Consider the following 23,728-nt stretch of genomic DNA (forward strand, 5'->3'; position numbering starts at 1 on the left):
GGTGACACTGGGACACAACTAGGAGCACTGGGACAGGGACACTGGGACAGGATGGGGGACACTGGGATGGACTGGAGACACTGGACACTGGGATGGACTGGAGACACTGGGAGGGAACTGGGAGCACTGGGATGGTGAAATTGGTATGGTGGCAATGGGGAAGTGACACTGGGCTGGGAAGGAACTGGGAACAGTGAGCTGGTGGCACTGGGACAGGACTGGGGACACTGGGGCAGCTCTGGTGGTGCTGGGGTTGAACTGGGGACACTGGGATTGAACTGGGGACACTGGGCTGGTGACACTGAGACTGAACGGGTGGCACTGGGATGGTGACACTGGGGCAGCCCTGGGCTGGTGGCTCTGGGGTGTTCTTGGTGCCACTGCTCAGGTGCCACAGTGCTGGTTGCCCTGCTGCTGTGTCCCCAGTGCCACCTGTGCAGTGTCCCCATGTCCCCGCAGTGTCCCTGGACTCAGCGTGCGCTGCCCTGGGGGTGACTGAGGACAGTCACCTGCTGCTGGCCCTGGGCATGGTGGCCGTGTCCTGCCAGGTGACCCTGCAGGCCTCAGTGACATCGCGGTGACACCTGGCCACCATCGCCCGTGAGCGCTGGGCCATAGCCCAGCGCCTGCGAGACCGCACCCAGCAGGTGGTGACCACCAGGGCCAGTGCCGAGGCCACCGCGGCCACCAGCAAGGTCACCGCAATGTCCAGGGGCAGCTGGACACGGTGACATGGCACCTGGGGTACTTGGTAGACGCTGTTAACAGGGACATGATGGTGACACATGTGGGACATGGCACCAGGGGTTCCCCAGAGCTGCCCAGGCCCTCAGGGACATCGTGGTGGCCTTGGGGACCTCGGTGGAGGGACACAAGGAAGTGATGCAAAAGCTGGAGGCAGCCCGGGATGCAGGGACAGGGTGGGGACATGGGGGCGGCACTGTCACCCCAAGGGACACTGGGGACCTTGGTGCCTTGCCTTGGGGACATCAGGGCCACCCTGAGGTCGCCTGTCCTGTTTTGGGTCACTACGATGTCCCTGCAGTGTCCCCATGTGACCGCAGTTTGTCCCCCTGAATCGTTAAAAACCGGTATAATCACGGACAAAGGCACTGTAACTAATTAAAGTTACAAAGTGGTGTGTTTATTCACCGGCACGGGAGTCACCTCCCAAAGGCGTGACCGCCCCGAACAAGGTTCTTTGCCCTCTATTTATTGCCCAAGACCTTACATACAATACATGTGCATAACCCCAGCACCTCCCATCCCCATCCCATATTAAAATGAGCCCATTCGTCCTTCACGTGTGCGCAGTTCTTCTCTTGAATTGGGTCGGTGCTCTCGAAATGGGTCAGTGGTCTCGATGGATGAAGTCAGGAGAGTCTTCATCAGGTCTCAGTGACCCTCTGGAACAATCCAAGGCCTCGTGCTTCATGATTAACGCATTATTATTTTATGTTCTTCTATACCTAAGTTCATAATAGCACATAATTATACCAATTAGCTCTTGCCTAAGCATCAAGTAATTACCTACCTAACTTACATCTTGGCCATGGAAACTCCTTCTACCCTTAGCAAAAATCTTAACTCTTTCAAACCATGATTCAACTCTCCATGTCTGTGCCCCACCATGTCTTTGTCCCTCCATGTCCCCACCCATGTCTCAGTTCAGTGTCTTTATTTTCACCCGTGTTGGTTGTTTTAAAAGGATGAAGAGAAATGAAAAGCAAATCGAGGCCAAAAGAAAAGGATTTCCGTGTCTGTGTGAGCTGAGGACCAATGTGCTTGAGTGAGAGGGAAAAACATATTTTGGAGGACTTTCTACCCCACTGGCTCCAAAATCTTGGTTGTTGCCTCAGTTCATCACCATTTGGCTGCTGAAGACAACCTTAGGCAATAGGAAATGAAAATCCTGGAATCAGTGAGGTTGGAAAAGATCTCCAAGACTGTTCAGTATTCCTGGATGCCAGCAGGAGATAGGATTGAACACAGATTTTCTGGGGATCAAAGTCAACAAATCTGCGCTCCGCAAGGAATTCCCAATGTCAGTTTGAGCCCTGATGGGCGTTCCTGCCCCTGTGTTCATCCAGGTGCCCACAGGGAGACAGGATGATGCAGAGACCCCCCCCAGCCAGGTGTCTTCCCAACAGGGATCACCAGGACCACGGATCACCAGGGCTCTGCCCAACGGGGGTCACTGGGGATCATCCAACACCGATCCTCCCATGGGGGATGGAGCTGGAGCAGAGCACGAAGCTCTTCCCACACTCGGGGCACTCACAGGGCTTCCCTTAGTGGTGACTCCGTTGGTGTCGGGTCAAGTGAGAGCTCTTGGAGAAGCCCTTCCCACACTCAGGACACTCGTAGGGCCTCTCCCCAGTGTGGATGCGCCGGTGGACAGTGAGGGTGGAGTTCTGCTTGAATCCCTTCCTGCAGTGGGGGCAGCGGAAGGGCCTCTCCTCTGTGTGAATCCGCTCATGTAGGAGGACATGGGAGCTGGTCTGAAACCTCTTCCCACACTTGGGACACTCGTAGGGCCTCTCCCCAGTGTGGATGCGCTGGTGCCTTCTCAGGTGAGAACTATGCCCAAAGCTCTTCCCACATTCCAAGCAGGTGTAGGGCCGGTCCCCTGTGTGGATCACCTGGTGCTGCATCAGATAAGCAATAGTGCAGAAGCTCTTCCTGCATTTCCCACACTCATAGGGCTTTTCCCCAGTGTGGATCCTCTGGTGCCGGATCAGCTGGGACCTGTAGTTGAAACTCTTCCCACATTCCAAGCACTTGTGGGGCTTCTCCCCTCCACGAGGCTTCTCCACCAGCTCTGAGCTCTGCCTGGATCTCCGGCCGCCTTCCCGGCTCAGGGAGGGTCTTTCCTCCTCGCAGCTCCCTGGGCTCAGTTTGCAGCCCCTCCTCGAGAGAGATCTCCGGGGCTTTTCTGCCTCCTCCATCCCCGCACACCTGGGGAATGAAAATTCCTGGTTTAGGGGGAAATAACAAGAAGAGAGCTCCATAAACTGGGTGTTCCTCCTTGCCCAAGTTCATCTCTGGTAGTCATTGAGCATCTTGTGTCTGTAATAACCTCCCAAACACCAAGATTCCCACCCAAAATCCTCCCAACTTTAAGACACGGATCAAATCTCCCCAAATAAAAAGCTTCAGCCAAAATCCCCTCCAAAATTTTGCAGGTTTAAAAGTAAAACCAGTGAGAGACTCCAAGTCAGAAATACAATTTGATAGGAAAAATGATAAGAGAAAAATAATACATGCAATAGTACAAAAGGAAACAACTGACAGAATCAGAATACAACCTGACACTCCACTAGTTAGGGTGGTGGTAGCAGTCCCGATGAAGTGGTCTTGTTGTAGTAGTGATGCTGTAGAAAGGTCTGGTAGCTCTTGTCCTCTGGAAACCAGTGGGGAAGGGCTGCCTTGGTGTTCCAAATCTCAGATTTTATCTAGGTAGGAAAGGCTTGGCTCCTCCCCCTGGCTGGAGCATCTCCCAATGGGATGATGGAATTTTATCAGTCATGCAGTGGGAGTCAATGGCCCATTAACAGAAGATATCCTCCTGGAGGAAGGATGGGTTGTGGAAAAGATAAAGAACACTGCCCCACCTGGTTTTACCAGATGGCCCATTAGCAGAGGATATCTCCCACAGAGATAAGGACCACTGCCCCACAGATGGTGATAGAATTTGTACTTTTGGTCACATCCTGTGACCTAAAACACATCCCCTGCTCGCCAGGGCCTTGAGGGGCAGCTGTCCAGCTGGGCCAAGCTGTGCCAGCAGCTCCAGCCATCCTGGGGAGCCTTGCCAGCTCTGGGCCCTGCTGTGCAGGAGGGTCCCGGTGTGAGCTGGGGCCTCAGCCACTCCTCTCTCCACACTCGCCCTGCTGCAGCTCCCTACTCTTCCTCCTATTATTCCTCCTTCTCCTGCACAATCCCACCTGCTCCTCCCACGTGCATCCATGGCTGCTTTAGGAATACAATGGGACCTCCACAAGCCCTTGCACCCCCAGAGCTCAGGTCAGGTTGAAAGAACAAACGGGAAATAAAGAAACACCTTTGGAAGCTGGTGATAGAAGCCAAGATGCCATGGCTATGGCTTTTGCCATTGGCTTTGGCCAGAAAAAGTGCCAGATCCAGGGCAGATATTCCATTATCTCCCTTGGAATTGGTGTGTGAAATTTTTTACCCCAGTAATTCTTCATCTAGTGGAGAATAATTCTACTTTTGTATTGTCAGTTAGGTTTGGGCCAAGGATGTGACAAGCAATTTTTACTCCTTGGATAAGAAGTAAAAAATTTTGATTGCATTGGAAATTTTTTGTGTATATTTTTGAATGGCTCTTAATGATGGCAACATTTCCATATGGGTTTTACCATGTTCACGTTTAGGGTGGATTTTGCAATACCAGAAAAGCTTTAAAGGTGATGCTTCAATGCATAAACATTTAAGAAAATATTGTTAAAAAGGAAAAAAAAATGGCAAAAAATAATGCAGATTGTGGGGGTGCACTTGTGGATCACCCAATGACTGCTCTGGAATAGAAGCATTGGATCCAGGCACAGCCAGGAGAGGAGCTTTAGAAATGCAAATTAACACAGCTAGGGCAAATTGTGCACCATGTACCAGGGTCTTGTTCCCTGGGAGAGGAATTTCGCTGATTTCCTCTGCCCCTCACCCCAAGCTCTGCCTGCTTGCACAGATGGAATTTGCACAACTAAAGGCAGAGCCCATAGTGAGGATATCTGACTGCAACAGAAATTGGTTAAGCTGCAAAGAGAAACAGCAAAGGAAAACGTTGTGAAAACTTAATGAAAAATGTGGGAGGGGGGGAATAATCCCTCTCCCCAGTCCAACATGTGCTGTCACTGTTCAGAGAAATCAGTTGGGAATCCAAGTATTTGATGATTATTTAGAGAAAAGTGGTCAATTGATGCAGCCCTGCCTGGAGGGAGCACCCAAAAATGGGAAAAAGATGAATGGCCACCAGAACAAATCCTACAACACCATGGACCAGCCCCTGGAAGCCCTAATGATTTCGTACCAGGAGACAAAAAATCATAATCATAATTTGAGTGGCATAATTAGGTTAAAAACTGTCCTCGAAATAATAACCAACCAGACAGCTCCAGCTCCTGACTTTACTGCCCATCAATCCAAGGAAATGAACAATGAGACATGTCACCATGGGATAGAATCAGATTATCTATTAAAAGAAGGAGAGGAGTTTGTGGAAAATTAAATGATTGAAACTGCTATTTGCAAACAGATGATAACCGAAAAGTGGTGAAACAGATAACAAAGGAAAGAAGAAAATAGCTCATATTCCAATCCAAATGTAGAAAGGATGGGAACGGGACACGTTTTCGTGGTTCCCTGGCAGACCATGGGTTAAACGAATGCTGTTCCTCCTCTGATGTGCTGCAGCAACTCTCATCTTTTTACCATGCACTGAGTGCAGCTCATTCAGCAGGTGAGCAAGGGGACGCAGGTGGCAGCCAGGCCTCCTGATCCAGAAACGGCTACAAAAGGACAGGGAATGAGGTCACTGAGAATAATCCCAAAATCAAAGAGGATCCAGGAAAAGAGACTAAGTCAATGGTAATAAAGTTAGTAAAGATAATTATTGAGAAAATGAGAAGAGGGTTTGAACAGAGTAAGATGAATGTGCCTGGAGACAGGGCCAGGAATTTGTACAAAAGGAAGTAACAAGACAAACCATCATTTTCAGAAAATTAATTGGTACGGACAACTGCTCAGCCAAGATCCTTCTCAATTCCTGAACTTCGAGAAGGAGAAACACTTAACAGAGCCGGGAATATCGGATGTTATACAAAAGGAGGGGTGCATATTAACGAGGGCATGAAGTAGGCGGATCGCGAAGTCTGAACCTTCCAAGTACCTCAGGCAGTGGGGAAAGGGAGAGGGAGATCCGGCCGGGAAAATGAGGATAAAAAGGCGGCTGCGTTTTAGAGACCGCATGGCAAATGCCGCATGGCCTCTCCCCTTGTTCATGAATAAAGTGACTTTTACAGGACTCCTCTGTCTCTTTTGTGCACACAAACCTCTCGCCACGTGAATTATCCCGTAGAGCCCCAGAGACAAGGGCAGCTACCTCTGTGCTACCCACAGCAACCGGGACGAGCCAGCGCTGCTCCGGCACCGGCTCCTGCCGAGGCTGCAGGTGGGTCTGGGCTCCATCCCGGACTCACCCCCAGCTCCCAGCGCCCTCAACTCCCGCTCACCCCGAGCTCCCGGCGGTTCAGGGCAGCAGCGGTTCCTTGGCCTCCTGCCCGCTCCTCAGGCGAGGTTTCCGAGAAATGGCGGAGCTCGGGCAAAGGGAGCAGAGTCCGTGCCGCGTGCAGAGCCCGCCCCTCGCGGCGATTGGCTGGTTCCGCTGTCACTCCTCGAATTCGCGCGCTGATTGGGCAGAGCCGGGGAGAGCCCGGCCCCGGGGCCGCCGCCACCAGGAGACAAAGAGCGAGCGAGGGGGACGGGGCTTGTATGACTTAGAGCAAAGGATAAATCCATCTCAAACAAAAGATGTTCTTAACAAGCAAAAAGATTTTCACAGACAAACAAGAAAGCTGGTGTGGCAAGTAGAGAAAAGATCTCAGAATTTTCCAGTGCAAGAAAACTGAAAAAGTACTTCGAGCTTAAAGTGTGTCATACTAACCTTTGGTGATTGGACAATAGTAACATGAATATGGTACTGTTAGTAGTAAGGATAGGCTATAGGTAACAGTAAAGGATGCTCTGTAATGGAAAGTATAGAATGCAGTGTAACCAGAACTAGAGAAGCTTCAGACGAACCTACAGCTGTGGCTGAAAAGGCTCCACGACCTGTGAATTGCGGTATCATCTGGATACAAAAACCAGCATTTTAAAGAGCCGTCTGGAGCCCCACATAGCTCGTTTTGGCTCTTACAGACGGGCACACACAGACACACAGACACACAGACACACAGACACACACACACACACCCCCCCACCCCAGCACATCCGTGCTACACACACACCCACCTAGGCACAGTCTCCACTAATGCTCACCTGCCCACAAGCACAAGACCTGTTGTCCTTAGAGAGCTCGTGCACACGAATACGTGCAGTGTCATTGACACACGGATGTCCCACACAGAGCCGTGCTCACCCTTGCGGAGCTGTGCACACCTACAAGCACAGAGCTGTGCACAGACTCCACACACGTGTACACAGCAGTGCACAGATGTGAACAGTGCTGTGCACACCCGCACACATGGACACCGTGCAAAGCAGGACGGGCACTCTTACATCTGGACACGCTAGAAAATATCCGTGTGTGCAGCTGTGCACACTGACACACGTGTGCACTTCGGTGTCTGTGTGTGCACACAGAGCTCTGCACACTGGCACACGTGTGCACTGCACTTTTCTAGAGCCCTCCTGGCCCCGACCCCCCTGTGGGTCTCTCTGTGGGGTCATGACACGGTGGGGATGGGGACAGGAGAGGGGAGTATGGGTGGGACACTGTGGCACAGTTCATGCCTACAATTAGTTAAAATATGTCACTAGAAGTTCTTCTTACTTCCCCAACCCTCCCCCACACACATACTCGAAGACAGGTCCCGCATTCCTGCAGGCAGCACAAGGCTTCACAAAACCCGGTCTTTGGGGACAATTTCTTGGTTATTTCACTCTGGCGAGGCTCGGGGGGGGGGACAAGGGGACTGTTCCTCTCCTCACATGTTCTTAGGGACAACCAACCCTGTTCCTTTCTTCATCTCACTCTCTGCAGAGCTCTGCCCACCATCATTCGCCTTTAATGAAGAAACAAAAGACAACCTAGAAATCTCCTTCCCAGTGCAAACAACACGCAGAGAATCTGTGCTGGAAACAGAACACCCGTGGTGAACAGTGAGCTTGTTCTGCACAAACAGGAAAGGCCAGGCCAGTGCTGACATGAGTCGAGTCACATCCAGTGCTTGCCACCCTCCCAGGCAATATTCAACCTCTCAGCCTCACAGACCTCTGTTCTAGTACTCCCCGTGGGGTCCTGGAAAGAGAATGGTGGCACATCTACTGCCTGCTACCCCCCTCTAGGCAATATTCAACTGTTTCGTTCACAGACTCATCTTCCAGCACTCTCAGTGGGCTCAGCAGAGCCACTTCCCACTGGTGGGGGCAAAGAGCACCCTCTGTGCCTTTGTGGTGGGAGCAGACAGTGTTGTCTCAAAGGAAAGGTCAGAGAGAGACGAAGCTGGGCCTCTGCCTCCTGTCCCTCACCCCACAAGGGCAGGAGGGCACAAAGCTGAGCTTTTTTTTTTCTTTTTCTGTCCTGTCATTTCCGGGAGCTTGACTACCTCGAAGGAGAGGATTAGAAGGATTTCTTGAGGATCACTGCCAGTGCACAGCACACATGGCATCCCTCACCCTTTACATCATCCTGGGATGGAGGGGTAGGAACCAACAACAGCCCTACCCCACTGCTCCAGAAGCCAAAACCCCCATGCAAGCATTTAGTTATGGCCTTCTTAGAGAACCACATTCCCACGTGAGAGCCCTCCCGCACAGCCGGGCTGGTTCTCCACCCTCGGCCGCGCTGTCCGCGCCACCTCTGGGCTGGCGAACGCCGGGAGTTGCTGGGCTGGGTTTGATGGCCCCGCTCAGCGCTTTCGGCCGCTGCTCACGCCGCACCCTCGCGATTTTCGCTGGCAATCAATGCAGATTGGCCAGGAAAATCCAGAAAGCAAAAAATGGAGACCAAGGGCATTCCAGAAGGGGTTTCCTGCAGCCAGACACACAGCAGCAGTTTCCAGGAGCTGTCACTTGCTAGTCCACGGCTTTAAGGATGCTGTGGCAGTGCCGCAGGAGAAGACCCTTGGTGTTGTGCTGGAACAGGTTCCTGCAGAAGAAAAGGTGATGTTCCTATGTGCAGGGAACTCTGTGGCATCAGCAGTGGAGGAGCAGGGTGAGGAAGATCTCCAGCCTTGGGATATTTCTGCAAGAGCCTTCACCCCTGCCAGAGCCTGGGTGAGAGCTGCCAGAGTGCAGAGGGAGGCAGCCCTTTGGACAGGCGTCCCTGCTCCCTCAGAGCCACGGCTGTGAGACAAACAGCCTCATCCCTGAGGATGCAGATGGGCAGGAAATGCCTGGAAGTAAAAAGGGGAGCCCAGACTTCTCCAAGAAGCTGATCCCAGAGGCAAGTGTCCCAGCAGGAAGTGTCCTGGAGCCACTTGTGTTCAGCCTACAGTCAGTTCCCAGAACGCTGTCCCTGTTCCAGTGGGGAACCCCCCACGCTTTGCAGCAGGAAAGATTCACATGAAACCAAGGAGGCTCTTGCATCTGCAGGAAGCTTCTCCCCTCTACTAGTGAGATGGCCTCTGACTACCAGGAATGTGTTTACAGATTAAGATCTGATCTTCTTCGGAGCATTAGTGTTAAATACATTAGGATTTTCTCGGAGACTTGTCAGAATGTTCCCACTGTTTTGGATTTGACTGGTGTGACAATTGATAAAAGATTCGTGTTAATCACTAAAGCATTGGGGTTTGTATAAACCAGAATTCGAAGCTCTGAAGTGAAGCATGGACACTAGATAATGGAAATTATATGATAAAATAATTCTGTTTAAAATCACCCTGTTATGTTATATTATGTTGTATTATGTTACATTATATAATATGTTATGTTATGTTTTCCAAATGAGTTGTATCAGCTACCAGCTTGCAAAATCAGACTTCCCAATAGCCCTTCCTGCCTTTGTCTGATCAATACTGCTTATCTCAAGAACCAGACTCCCAGAACATTTCTGGTGGTTATCTACAAGGATGTTTATTCAACCACCACTGCTTATGACAACAAAAACCCAAAAATTATTGATTACAACGAGAAACCACAGTATAAGAAGAGGCTGCAAACCAAGGTTGGGTGGAGCGTGGAGTGGGCGGTGACCCCTCACGTTCCCCAGCGCGCTGCTTGCTCTTTCTATATCAAATAAAGCAATCTAAATTTTGCTGAAAATCGAGACTTTTGTCTCTCATTTATAACAATTTGGTGCCGATACCCGGGACGTCCTTGGAGCCCTGAGAGGCACTGCGATTTCGGGGAGGCGCCCCACTGCTGTGGCCCCGGTTCGTCAGTGATTCTCGGGACCCATCGACGTCCCGCACCATAGAGACTGAGCAAGGAAAATCTCCCCGGAAGACCGCGGCAAAATCACCTGTAATTCTCGTGCACGAAGAGCCAGACAGGAGCATCGGACTGTGAGTATCTGTGTGGTTTGGTGGGGATGACTGTGTGCTTGCCTGAATGAGACGTGGCCTTGGCTGCGAAGCGAGAGTGGAGTCCTTCTATCCGCGTTTCCAGCATCCCGCGAGGGACCTGGCCGGTGACCGGACGAAGCGAGTGAGCACAAAGGGAGAGACTGCTTTTCTTGTCCTAGCCCAGGTAGAGGCTGGGTCCTTCCCATCCTAGTCCAGGCAAAGGCAGGACCCGGGAAGGGGGCGGGGGGGAGAGGGGGAGGAAAAGAAAAGCAGATTGCAACACACCAGTCACGGAGGGAGAAGGGAAAAGCTGCTTTTCCCATCCCAGCCCAGGTAGAGGCGGGTTCCAGTCCATCCTGACCCGAGGAGAGGCAGGGGTTCGGGCAGAACACATCGGGGAGTGCAAACACCTCAAGATAGTCCCTTGAGGTAAAAATGGGACAAAGAGAGAGTAAGATTCTGAGTCCCAGGGACCCACGAAGAGGTTCCAGTTCATTTGGTCCACAAGGAGACTGGGAAAATAAAGACAAAACAAGTAGGTTGCCAGAAATAGCACCAGGCAGCCCTTTGGGAGTAATATTAAAATGTTGGGACACAGGGGCGGTATACAGAGGAAAAAGTAAAGAAAAGTTGATTCAATATTGCATGGTGGAATGAACCAAAGAAATAATCCATAAAGATAACCTATACTGGCCCATGTTCCGATCATTTGAGGGTTGGATTTGTCGGGCATTAAACACATATGTGGCTCATAAAGAACCATTTAACACCGAGGAATGTGAGTATGCTGCCCTGTGGGCAAAACAGTCCAAGCCATCCTTGATATATACTTTAAAAGAAAAAGAGAATGAGGATAAAAAAAAGGTTACCTGGGAGCCCCTTAATAATCTCCCACCTCCGTATAATACAGAAAATACAGGAGACCCCCCCACGCACCCACTTCTCCTCCTGGTACTCCCATAGCTCTGAGAACTCGCTCCAGTCAAAGGAATACCAGGAGAGATGGTATCACCAGAGAGGAGGGAGATAACGACACAAAGGCCTGCCTTTACCCCCTGAGGGAAGTGCCATTAGCAGGACAACAGGCTGGATTAATTGGATTTGTAAATGTTCCCTTGAACACAGGGGAAGTGAGAAACTTTAAAAAAGAAATGGGAAAACTATTAGAAGATCCTATAGGGGTATCAGAGAGACCAGATCAATTCCTCGGACCAAGTATGTATACTTGGATGGAATTACAATCTATATTAAGTATCCTATTCACCACGGAAGAACGGGAAATGATCAGACAGGCTGGAATGAGGGTATGGGACCGGGAGCATCAGATTGGACCTAGGGGAGACCAGAAATGGCCATTAAATAATCCTAACTGGGATAATCAGAATGATGTCCATCGCCAGAATATGATGGACTTAAGATGGATACTCGTTAAAGGTATCTGAGAATCAGTTCCTAAAGGACAAAATATTAATAAAGCCTTTAGTGAACAACAACAAAAAAAGGACGAATCCCCGACTGAGTGGTTGGAGCGGCTGAGGAAAGATCTCCAAATGTACTCCGGGATAGACCCTGACACACAAGTGGGTCAGGCACTCCTCAAAACCCAATTTGTTGCTCGATCATGGGGAGATATTAGAAAGAAATTAGAAAAGTTAGATGATTGGCAAGATCGGGGGTTACAAGAATTGCTAAGAGAAGCAGAAAGCAAAAGCAAAATCTTTATAGCTGCAGTTCGTGAAACACAGAAAGAAACCCAGCAGAAAGGGGGAGGGAAACCACGAAAACCCCCACCAAAACAAGGAAATGAAGCAGGAAATAATTCACCAAGGCAAACCTGATTTTATTGTAACAAAAAAGGTCATATAGAGAAAAATTGTAAAGAGTCGATACAGGATGAAAAAAAAAATGTTCCAGGAAGACAAATAGGGGTGGCAAGGGCTGTATGTATTAAGGGCCATACCATCCAAAGAGCCCTTGATAAATTTAAAGATTGGTCCCCAGGGAGAGGAGGTGGAATTTTTAGTAGATACAGGAGCTGAAAAATCCACAATTAAAGACCTACCAAAAGGGTGTAAACCGAGTAGAGAAACAGCACTCGTGGCTGGAGCAAAAGTTGAACCATTACAGGTCCCTATTATTAAAAATGTACAAATTGAGACCCGGAACAAAATTGAATTAAAAGATCTGCTGTTACTGCCAGAGGCAGAAAATAATTTATTGGGGAGGGATTTCATAATAGCATAGGATTTGAAAATTGAAGTATCCCAAGGTCAGCTTAAAATTTTTGCTTTAACCCAAAAGGATGAGGAGCAAATATGTTCTGAGGTGTGGTACACCCCTGGGGAAATAGGGAAGTTAAAAATGAAACCTATCAAAGTGAAAATCACTGATCCCGATTTACCTATCCGAGTTCATCAATATCCAATATCTCTGGAAGGGAGACGGGGCCTTAAGCCTCTCATAGAAAACCTTTTTCAACAGGGGGCTTTGGAACCATGTATGTCCCCACATAATACTCCTATTCTGCCTGTCAGAAAGACAGACGGGAATTACAGATTGGTACAGGATTTGAGAGCTATAAATCAGCGAACTGTTACCAAATTTCCTGTAGTAGCAAACCCTTACACTCTCTTAAAACAGTTGTCCCCTGACTACACTTGGTATAGTGTAATAGATCCAAAAGATGCCTTCTGGGCATGCCCATTAGAGGAAAGTAGCAGAGATTGCCTTTGAATGAAAAAATCCTGATAAGGGCAGGAAACAACAACTGCGTTGGACACTATTGCCTCAGGGCTTTACAGAATCTCCCAATCTCTTTGGACAAGCCCTAGAAGAATTAATGCAATCTTTTGAGTCACCAAAAGGAGTGCAATTGTAGCCTGTTCCTTAAAAAAAAACAAAAAATACCAAAAAGGGAGTCCATATTGTACTGAGTTGTGGTGGTGTCATTCCTATGGTGGGTATCCCCCATTCCCATTATGTATCCAGTGTAGAAGAAATGAATGTAAGGAAACTATTAAGGTACTTAATACCCTATCAGCACAAGGAGAAATCGAAATTGATAATCATAACTGGTGGGAGTTATTCAAGAATGGAACGAGGTAAAAAAAGAAAGCCAGAGCAGAGGTATTGGCAATAGAGTGTCAGAAGGGTTGTGTATACCGAGCTGTTACTGCTGTACCTCGCACTGGAATGTTAAAGCTAAATTTGGGACAAAATTAAGAAACACTACCAAAAGAGAAAGACAAAGTGGGAGACCCCAGGACATATTCCCTGCTGCCGAGAAGATCAAACAAACCTCGGCTACTGGCAGCAACCCCGTAGGCCTTGAGGGAGGCAGAGGGATGAAAATGGTCATGGGAGTCATCCTATTGCTAATGATGATAAAAGGAAATAATGCTGATGCTTGTTCCAAGTGTCACCAGACAATTGGGTACAGGGATGCACGGTATCCACCCTTGCCTTCCACACACACATCAATTCGGCCTGCTGTAATAAACACATTATGCACTATTATGGAAAAAATTGGGTAGCCACCAATTCGGGAAAAGGAGGGTGGGCTCCATCTCATACCAAAGTTGCCCAGTAGGAGAGACACAGCTCTGCTTCCCAAAAGAAGGTATATGGTGATATTCAGATCAGGGAGGAGTGCAAGATCACTACAAGCAGGAATTCATTAAAAAAATTATAACTAAAATGTTCAAAGGAACAAGGACAAACCGTGGAGGAAGTTTTAACTTGTAGGAGAAAATAAAACAACTCAGAGAACGGGACTTACCCACCTTGGGAAAAAAATTATTTGTAGAATTAATGAAAGAAATTACTAGTGAACTTAACTCACTGTTGGATCTGTAGAGGAATGCAGATGACTGAACAATGGCCATGGAGGGGGGGAGGGATTAGGGCCAGAACAGTTGTTACAGTGAAATCAAACAGAAATATCGAGGAATGTGTGGAATGTTTAATAATTCTGAATGCTGATTAGAAATTGATGATAATGGTCAAGTAATTACTAAAATTGCAGAAAAAATTAAAACGAATAGCCCATGTACCTGTACAAACCTGGAACTCTATGCTTAATGATAATTAGTGGAATAACCTGTTGGGGGGAGCTTAGTGGAAAAAAATTAAGGTTTGTGTTAACATGTGCATTATTGGAACTACTGTTCATCCCTTGTCTTGTTCCATGCTTCATTCGACTAATCCAGTCGGTGGTTCAAGGAATGCAAGTTGCTACAATACCAATAGACCCTGAGAAGGCAACAAAATTAATGGCAGTAGATGTATTAAATCTAGTACAAGAAGTACTGACAAAATTTGAAACCAGAACACGAATCAATGGGATAAAAAAAGAGAAGTGGGGAAATTGTGACAATTAATAAAAGATTCGTGTTAATCACAAAAGCATTGGGGTTTCTATAAACCAGAATACTAAGCTCTGAAATGAAGCATGGGCACTAGATAAAGGAAATTATATGATAAAATCATTCTGTTTAAAATCACCTTGTTATGTTATATTATGTTGTATTATCTTACATTATAATATGTTATGTTATGTTATGTTATGTTTTTCAAATAAGTTGTATCGACTACCAGCTTGCAAACTCAGACTTCCCAAAAAGCCCTTCCTGCCTTTGTCTAATCAATACTGCCTATCTCAAGGACCAGACTCCCAGAACGTCTCTGCTGGTTATCTCGAAGGACCGGATGGCTATCTGTGACTGATTATCACCCAAAGGCTTTGTGAATTTGTGTACAACGAGAACCCACAGTATAAGAAGAGGCTGCAAACCGAGGTTCGGTGGAGCGTGGAGTGGGCGGTGACCCCTCACGTTCCCCAGCGCTGCTTGCTCTTTCTATATCAAATAAAGCAATCTAAATTTTGCTGAATATCGAGACTTTTGTCTCTCATTTATAACAGGGTTCACCTTTTCCTCCTCCATGTGTAACGTCGTCTAGAGCACAGAGGTCCCGGGAGCTGCTTCCTCCTGAGCCAGTGGCACTCCTGGCCCTGGGCAGCGCAGGGCCCTGTGCCCCGTATATACCCCTGCAGGGCGGGGCTGTGCCATGTCACCAGGACAACAGAATGGCCAACAGCACCCAGGAACCCGATAGAACGGCCCTGTGTCACAAAGGGCCCAGCCCAGCAGCCCTTCAGCAGCCCAAGCCCCTTGAAGTGGCATGGAGCAGCAGCCAGACTGGAGGGCTTCTAGCCCCTTGTTCTGATCCACTGATGGAAATGATCAGAAATGGCTCTGCCTCAGGGTGCAAACCAAAGCATGTGCCAAAGTCAATAGTATGGATTTTATTGAAAAGCAAATGAGAGACAGAGAGAATGACAAAGAGAGAATAATAGAAATGGAATAGAGGTAGGAGGAGAGAAAGAGAGTGACAGAGACAGACTAAGTAGACAACCTCACAGCTCTGTGGATCCCAGTGGCTTCCTGTGGATGCTCTACATCTCTGTCTTCTTGGTGCTCAGGGTCCCCCACAAACACGGAGTTCAGGGGGTCCATACACACTGGGGGCAGGTGGGAAGGCCCAGGTTCCTCCCCTGGCAGGGACAAGTCTGACACAGGCTCTGGCAGCAGCCTCTGGCTCTGCTGCATCCCTTTGCATCAGGAGCAGTGCTCTGCTGCAAGGCCTCAGCAGTGAGTCTGGGCAGCGCTTTGGGGCTCTTGGATGGATTCTGGCCCCTCCTCAGCTGCCCCTCACGGCAATGTGCCGTGGATGTGGCCCCGGGGTGGGGATTTTCCAGCGGAGCCAGTTTGTGTGAGGGAGGATGGGTGTTCAGTGCCTGTGGGCAGAGGTTCCCCCACAGCCCCAGAACTCTCCTCCTCCCTGGCTGGCTGTGGGCAGTGTGTGCAAACGTGGCCTCAGCAGATGAGCCTGTGGGCTACGGCCTCCCCCAGCCCCAGCCTGGCCCAAGCTGATTTTCAGGACAGCTGCTGGCTTTGCCTTGCTTTGGATACATTCTCCTGCCTCAGTCTCGTGTCCTTGTCCCTAGACCAGAGGCAATTGATCAATGGTGTCACCTTGATGGTACCTCAGGTGCTGTTCGGCCGCTCAAGTCCCAGGCCAAAGCTGCAGTCAGGTGAAGGAGGGCTGGGCTGGGGTGGTCTCAGCCTCTTTATTCAGTTTAGCCATAATGTGCAAATCTCCTTCCTGTCAGCGTTTAAGCCATTCCCCATAACATTTCAGTGTGTGACACCGCTGCTGTGCCCAGAGCCCTGTGAGGCCCAGTGGCCCAGGACAGACCCCCCCGAGCCCCACAGTGCCAGGCCTGGCTTTGCAGGCTGGGCTGTGCGGGGCCAGAGGAATTGGCCGGATGGACGCAGGCAGGGAGTTGTGGTCAGCGGCTCCATGGGCGGCTGCAGGCCGGGGATGAGGGGTGTCCCTCAGGGAGGGCTCTGCCTCGGCCCCGGGGGGGCCCAATGCGAGGGCGAGGGGCTGGGGGGGCACAAAGGGGGGTCTGAGCCCTGTGCACCGGAGGGTGGTCGGTACACGAGGGGGGGGTCCAGTCCCGGTGCCCGAGGGGGCGTCCTGGTGCCCGGTGATTCGTGAGGGGGTGTCCGGTGATTCCTGGGGAGGTCTCCGGTGGTCCTGGTGCATGATGGGGGGGTCCCGGTGACTCATGGAGGGGTCTCCGGTGATCTCGGTGCCCGAGGCTGGCGATGTTTGAGGGGGGGTCCGGCGGTCCCGGTGCACGATGAGGGGGTGTCACTGCTTGATGGTGGGGGGAGTCCCGGTGCACGGTGACGGTGCTGATTGATGGGGGAGGTCCTCTGGTGGTGCCGGTGCCCGGTGATTGATGGAGGGGGTCTCCGGCGATTCCTCGGGAAAGGGGGGGCGGTCCGGTGATGCCGGTGCACGAGGAGGGGAGAGAGGAAACTCGAGGGTCCTGAGGGGGTCCCGGTGCACGAGGACGGTTAAATTCGGGGGTCCTGATGCTCGGAGGGGGGGTCGGTTCCTGGTGTGTGACACAGAGAAAGACCCCGGTGACACTGGGGACCCTGGCACGGGGCTGGTGACACTCAGGGGCTCCGGGTAGCACAGAGACTCTCCACAAATTCTCTGGCACGAGGTCCTGGTGGCACGAGGGGCTCTCGGTGATACGAGGAGCTGGTGGCACTCCAGGGGCTCCTGGTGGCACAAGGAGTTGGGGGCACTTGAGGGGCTCTTGGTGACACAGGGCTCTCAGTGTCACTCGCGGAGCTCTCGGTGACACGAGGAACCCCCCGTTCCTCCTGGTGACACTCGAGGAGCTCTTGGTGACACTCGTGGGGCTCTCAGTGACACTAGGATCGCCCAGATTCCTCTGGATGACACAAAGAGCTCCCCAAACTGGTCTGGGTGACACGAGGAGACGGTGGCACGAGAGGAGCCCTATGCACGAGGATCCGTCGCACGAGGACCCCCAAAATTCCTCGAGCGAACCCCCCCCAAATCCTCGCGCGGGACCCCCCACTCAGAGCGAGCCCAATCCCCCCCCCCCTCCTGCTCCTCACCCCGGGGGTCTCCGGGTGATCCCGCCCCAGGTCCTCCCCTTTCCCCCTTTTCCCCCAGGACTGGGAAGGTCGGAGGGACTGAAGGGGGGGTGCAGGTGTGGGGTTTTTCCGGGGGGGTCCCGGCGGCCCCCGGGGCGGGGTCAGTGCTCAGCAGCGGGGCCGCGCCGCTCGCACCCGTTGGCCGAGATCGGGGGGAGCGGGGGCGGCTCGGGGAGCCCCCGGGCCCCCAAATCACACCCGGGTCTGCTGCTTTAGTCCTGTGCTACCAGCGCTGATTTTTCTCTTTATTTAGTCTTTTGGTGTATTTTTTTTGGTAAGATTTAATAAACCTTTAAAATTTTACAAAGTCAGAGTCGTTTATCCAACCCTGCACTGCCGGGGTAGGAGGTGCAGTTGGAAGGAGGAAGACGTGTGGAAAGCTGGTTTGAAGGGTCTTCATTTACCTCTCATTATTATCCTGCTCTGAGTTTTTGGAGTTTTCTGACAGAAATCTCTCCCCTCTCCCACTCATCCACAGGGCTTGTGGGGCAGTTTTCCCTTTTTGGGGAAAATTAAAGCCATGCACAGACGCGCCTAATTAGGGGTAGCGGCACTGAGGCTCCAAGGCTGCGCGCTGAGCCGGAGGCAGCGAACACGCAGGGCTGGGAAAGGCGTGCCGGGAGCTGCGGAGAACTTTGTTTGTGTTTCCAGGCCAATGGCGGCTCGGGCCCGGGCCCGTTCCAGGGCTGTTCCTCATCTCCGCCTTTGCCCTCCCACAGCCCGGGGGGCCCTGAGAGCGCGGGCCGAGGCTGGGCCGTGTGCAGAGCCCGGCCCTCGCTGCCATTGGCTGATTGTGCCAATGTCACTCCTGGTTCTGGCGCGCTGATTGGGCAGAGCAGCAAAGGCGCCATTGTGGCAGCGTCTGTGCGGGCCCGGCAGCGGCGGCAGCGGCCGGAGCCCGGGGAGGCGGCGGCGGAGCTCGGAGGCGGCCCCAGCGCAGGTGGGAGCCGCGCTCGGTTGTGCGGGGGCTCGGGGCTCGCTGCGGGCCGAGGGGGCGGCAGGGGGCTCTGGCGGGTTGGTTGTGCCGGTGCCGGCCCGTGTTGGCGCTGGGCTGAGGGCGCTGCGGGAGCGGCTGCCCGCGGTCTCCTTCCCGCTGGGGCCTCGGCAGGAGCCGGTGCCGGAGCAGCGCTGGCTCGTCCCGGTTGCTGTGGGTGGCACAGAGGTGTCTGCCCTGTGCCCGGGGCTGTGCGGGAAAATTCCCGTGGCCAGAGGTTTGTGTGCCCGCAGGAGACAGAGGAGTCCTGTAAAAGTGACTTTATTTATGAACAAAGGGCGACGCCATGCGGCATTTGCCATGCGGTCTCTAAAGCGCCGCCTCCTTTTTATCCTCATTTTTCCGTTGCATCTCCCTCTCCCATTCCCCTCTGGCTGACGTTTTTGGAAGGTTCAGACCTCCCGATCCGCCTACTGCATGTCCCTCTTAATATGCACTCCTACTACGATATTAATCTTACTGCTTTCAATCCCTCCTTGTCTCATTTTCTCAAGAATAGCGCTTACAAACTTTTAATTTCCATCGACTCAATCTCTTTTCCTGCATCCTCTTTGGCGCAAGGTGTCGTGCATGGTAAAAAGCTGAGAGTTGCTGCTGCACGTCAGAGGAGGAGCAGCATTCGTTTAAGCCATGGTCTGCCAGGGAACCACGAAAACGTGTCCAATTCCCATCCTTTCCCTCTTTGGACTGGTACATGAGCTACTTTCTTCTTTCCTTTGTTATCTGTTTCACCACTTTTCGGTCATCATCTATTTGTAAACAGCAATTTGAATGTTTTAATTTTCCACAAACTCCTCCTCTTTCTGTTAATAGATAATCTGATCCCATCCCATGGTGAAATGTCTCTTTCCTCATTTGAGCCGATTGTTTGTCAGGAAGTTCAGGAGCTGGAGCTGTCTGGTTGGTTATTATTTCAAGGACACTTTTTAACCTAATAATGACACTCAAATTATGGATGGATGGGTTTTCTGTGTCCTGATATGAATTCGTTAGGGATCCCAGGGGCTGGTCCATGGTGTTGTAGGATTTGTTCTGGTGGCCGTTCATCTTTTTCCCCCTTTTGGGTGCTCCCTCCTGCCATGGCTGCATCAATTGACCACTTTTATCTTATTAAATCATCAAATACTTGGATTCCCCACTGATTTCTCTGGACTAGCAAAAACACCTCAGTGCTCTGGGGAGAGGGATGATTCCCCCCCACACACACACTGTTTTTCATTAAGCTTCCACAACATTCTGTGTTTGCTGTTTCCCTTTGCAGGTTAACCAATTTCTGTTGCAGTCAGATATCCTCACTATGGGCTCTGCCTTTAGTTGTGCAAATTCCATCTGTGCAAGCAGGCAGAGCTTGGGGTGAGGGGCAGATGGACTCAGGGAAATTCCTCCTCCAGGTAAGAAGGCCCTTGGGCATTGTCTGCATTTTTCCTGAGCAATCTTAATTTGCATTTCTAAAGGTCCTCTGCTGGCTGCCTGGAACTAGGATTTTCTTCCAGAGCAGCCTTTAGGTGATTCACACGTCCACCCTCACAATCTGCTTTATTTTTCTTTTTTTTTTTTTTAACGATTTTGTATTAACTATTTATGTGTTAAAGCCTTACGATTAATACTCTTCTAGGTTTGCAAAATGCAACTTAAAGGTGAGCATCGAAAAACCCATTCGGAAATTCTGCCATCATTAAGAGTCAGCCACAAATATATAGAAAAATATTCCAGTTCAAGCAAGTCTTTTCTACATCTTCTCCTAGGAGTAAAAATTGCTTGTCACACGCCTGGTCCAAACCTAAACGATAAAAGTTGGATTAATATGAAAAAATTTTCTAATGGTGTAATCTTGTCACTGAAACTGCAGGAAAAAGAAAAACTCTTCAATAATGTCTTTAGTGTTAGAGTCAAGGCATTACTTGATTCTGGTCAGGATGAGCAACAGAAATAATTTCATCCACACATAGCCCGTGTGTGCAGAGAAAATCATTCGATTACACGTGAGTTTTACTAGATTTTTCCTAAACGTTTTAGAGTCTGAACCCATTGAAATCCATTGGTTTAGTGTTTATTGGTTCCAGGTTGTGTAGTTCTTAGTGTTTGATTTCCTATTGCACACGGATTTCTCCTCTTCTGATGTTAATTAGATCCACATTCCTGGATTTCCTTCTCAGCTTTTTCCAGACCGTGTGTCTCCATCTGGGCCAGGGGCAGTGTCTGGGGTGGGTGTTCCTTGATGTTTGCTGATGTTTCCTTGATGTTTTATTGATGTTTGTTATCTTTGTGGGAATCTTTTGGGCTCTTCCCAGTCTGTTGAGATGTTAAACTCATCTCTGTTGAGAGGTGCAACATCCCTTAAAAAGAACCTTTTAAAATTTCTTTCCTGAGAGAAAGGCAAACCGAGCCTGACTAGTAAAATGGAATATAAAAAAAATTTAAATTTGGTATACTTTCCAACAATGGAATCGCAGGCAGCCCAGTGTCTGAGTGTAATTGAGAGGCAGAGTCCTGGGTGGATGCTGTGAACAGCAAAGTGCCAAGGCAGGCTCTGTGCCAGCCCAGCTTCCTGTGGCAGAGATTTCACAAGAGACAGGATTCTGGCCACAGACTGCTTGAAATATACATCCCTTATCTCCAGCCCGCACTAGGTGGAGAATTCCCAGGGAAAGGAATTGCAAAGATCAATTCCAAGGGAGATAATTGAATATCTGCCCTGGCTCTGGCCAAAGGTTATAATGGCCGGATGCTTGGCCTTCAGCCAAGGGCACACACTGACTCAGAAAACACTTCCTAAATGCAGCAACATGTTGCATATTCATAGACCTTCATGCATTATTCAGAATCCTTCTCCTCCAACCTGTAAATAATTTTTTCCTTCCCTGGGGTTCTGGTGTCCCATAATCCAGGAATGTGAAGAATTTCCTGATTATCTTTTTTACCATTCTCCAAGTTTGTTACATGAACAAAAGATTTTTACATTATACTCCAAGAAAAATATATTTATCACACAACTATTTATAAGTTTTGTTAATCGCAGAACTAAAAGAAACTATATTCATACAGCAATGTTTTCCAGCATATAGCATTCATTTTAATATTTGCAAAAACTCAATAATATAATGTACACTTACAACACACATAGAATTCAAATTTCTTTTTCTCGATCTGGAGGAGACGTAGCTGGTGGTCCAATCATTTTGTTATTTTTCATTTTCTCAGGGTTTTTCCTTTTCTCCTGTCCATACCACAACACAGAGGATATTTGGGTTTAAAAAGTCATACAATGTTGTGGCTAGAGCAGAGAATCTTCAATCCAGGTCCTGCAGTTTCCTATTAATCGTCAGAATTCTTGCACCTGCTTTTTAGTCCTGGATCACTTCTGAGATTCCCTGGTCCCTCTTCGGGTCAATACACCACAAACCCTCAGTCAAAATATGTCCCAAATATTTTACCCTTTTCTCCACCATTTCCTCTTTTATTTCAAATACTCAAAGGTGCGTTTTAGCCTGAACATACAGCCATTTCACAGAGGCTTCTTCTACAACTTCTTGTCCTCCTGATTGCAGCAAGTCATCCACATCCTGCATTAACCCAATCCCTGCGGGTGGGGTAAATTCTTGTGATATTTTCTGCAAGGTTTGCCCCAATAAGGCTGGTGCTTCCGTGCATCCCTGCAGAAGGACCGTCCATGTCTTTTCCATTTTCCCTTCTACCTCTTGTTCCCACTCAAAGGCAAAATCCAGTTTACCATCCTGTGTAAGTGGGCATCCCCAGAAAGCATCTTTGCCATCAAGGACTGAATGGTGGCAGTGTGAGGAGGGCACCTGGTTGAAGATGGTGTAAGGATGTGAGAGCCCCTGGGTGCTGGGGCCCCCTTGGGCCCTGGGGTTCATCCCTCAGGGGCTGTAGAAACTCTGCCATGCCCTTTGCCTTCCCCTTGGCCTTTTCCTCCTCCCTTCTTGCATTCCCCTGCTGTGCCTTTGTGACCAAGTGCTCCAGGGGCTTCTTCTGCCCCTCCTGCAGCCCCCTCAGTGCCTGGGGGTGCTCATCCTCTGACAGCTGCTGAGCTTTCTGCTAAATCATTCCTTTCTGCACTGACCCAAGGAAAATGCTTAAAAGCTAATCTCGATGCTTGCACGTCCAGTTCCCATTTCCCAGCTGTTCCTTCGTGCTGCTCCTTGTGCTGTGGCTGCCGTGGCCAGCCCGTATCCCAGAGCCGGTGCCTGTCCTGCCGCAGTGTCCAAACGCGGCCCCCCCGGCGGGCAGGGCCGGCAGCTCCACGGGGCCGGGCAGCGGCCGGGGCGTCCCGCAGCCTCCTGGGGGCCGGGGGCCACTGCCGGGCCTGCAATTGCCGGGGGGTGCTGGGCTCAGGCAGCGCCCGGCGCTGAGCCCCGGCTGCCCCACAGCCCCGGCCCGGCCCCGCAGCTCCCCACAGGCCCCCAGCCCGTGCTCCCGGTGCCGCCCCTCTGCGCCCGCTCCTGCCGCTGCCCAGCACAGAGAAACCCCCTGCAATCCTGACCTCCTTGTGTGCCTGTCCTGGCAACCGGGGATACAAAGGATCTGCAGCAGCTGGCGACTTCTGAGGATAAGAGTCTGCTGCAAAACATCCCCATCCTTAGTATTTCTTTTCTTCCTCCTCTTTCCGTTCATCCTTTTTCTTCCCCACATAGATTCCTTCTTCTGCTTCTTGCCTGAACCATATTCCTGCACACTCCCCTTCACCCAATCCCTTCCCAGCACACCAACAGCATCCATCCCCTGTTGTCTAAATCCCTTCTCGACTTCCCTTATTGGCCTTCTGCGTGTCCCTGTCCTTGATTACCTCTGGGACAATGTGCAAACTCCCTCCACATGCTGCCAAGGGACCCTTCAGAGATATTTTGGGATCATCATCCCTTTTGCCAGGAGCCCTTCCTTGCTTTCCCTTTCTACCATCCACGGGTGCCCTTCCATGTTTA

The 23,728-nt window shown here is 50.3% G+C and overlaps 1 pseudogene; it reads right to left on the minus strand.

The window, feature by feature from the left end:
- The window catches only part of LOC148218007 (uncharacterized), a 115,760-nt pseudogene that overhangs the window by 11,203 nt on the left and 80,829 nt on the right, over positions 1-23,728 (minus strand).

Source organism: Sturnus vulgaris, unplaced genomic scaffold (assembly GCF_052056855.1).
Source record: "Sturnus vulgaris isolate bStuVul1 unplaced genomic scaffold, bStuVul1.hap1 Scaffold_195, whole genome shotgun sequence".
Lineage (NCBI taxonomy): Eukaryota > Metazoa > Chordata > Aves > Passeriformes > Sturnidae > Sturnus > Sturnus vulgaris.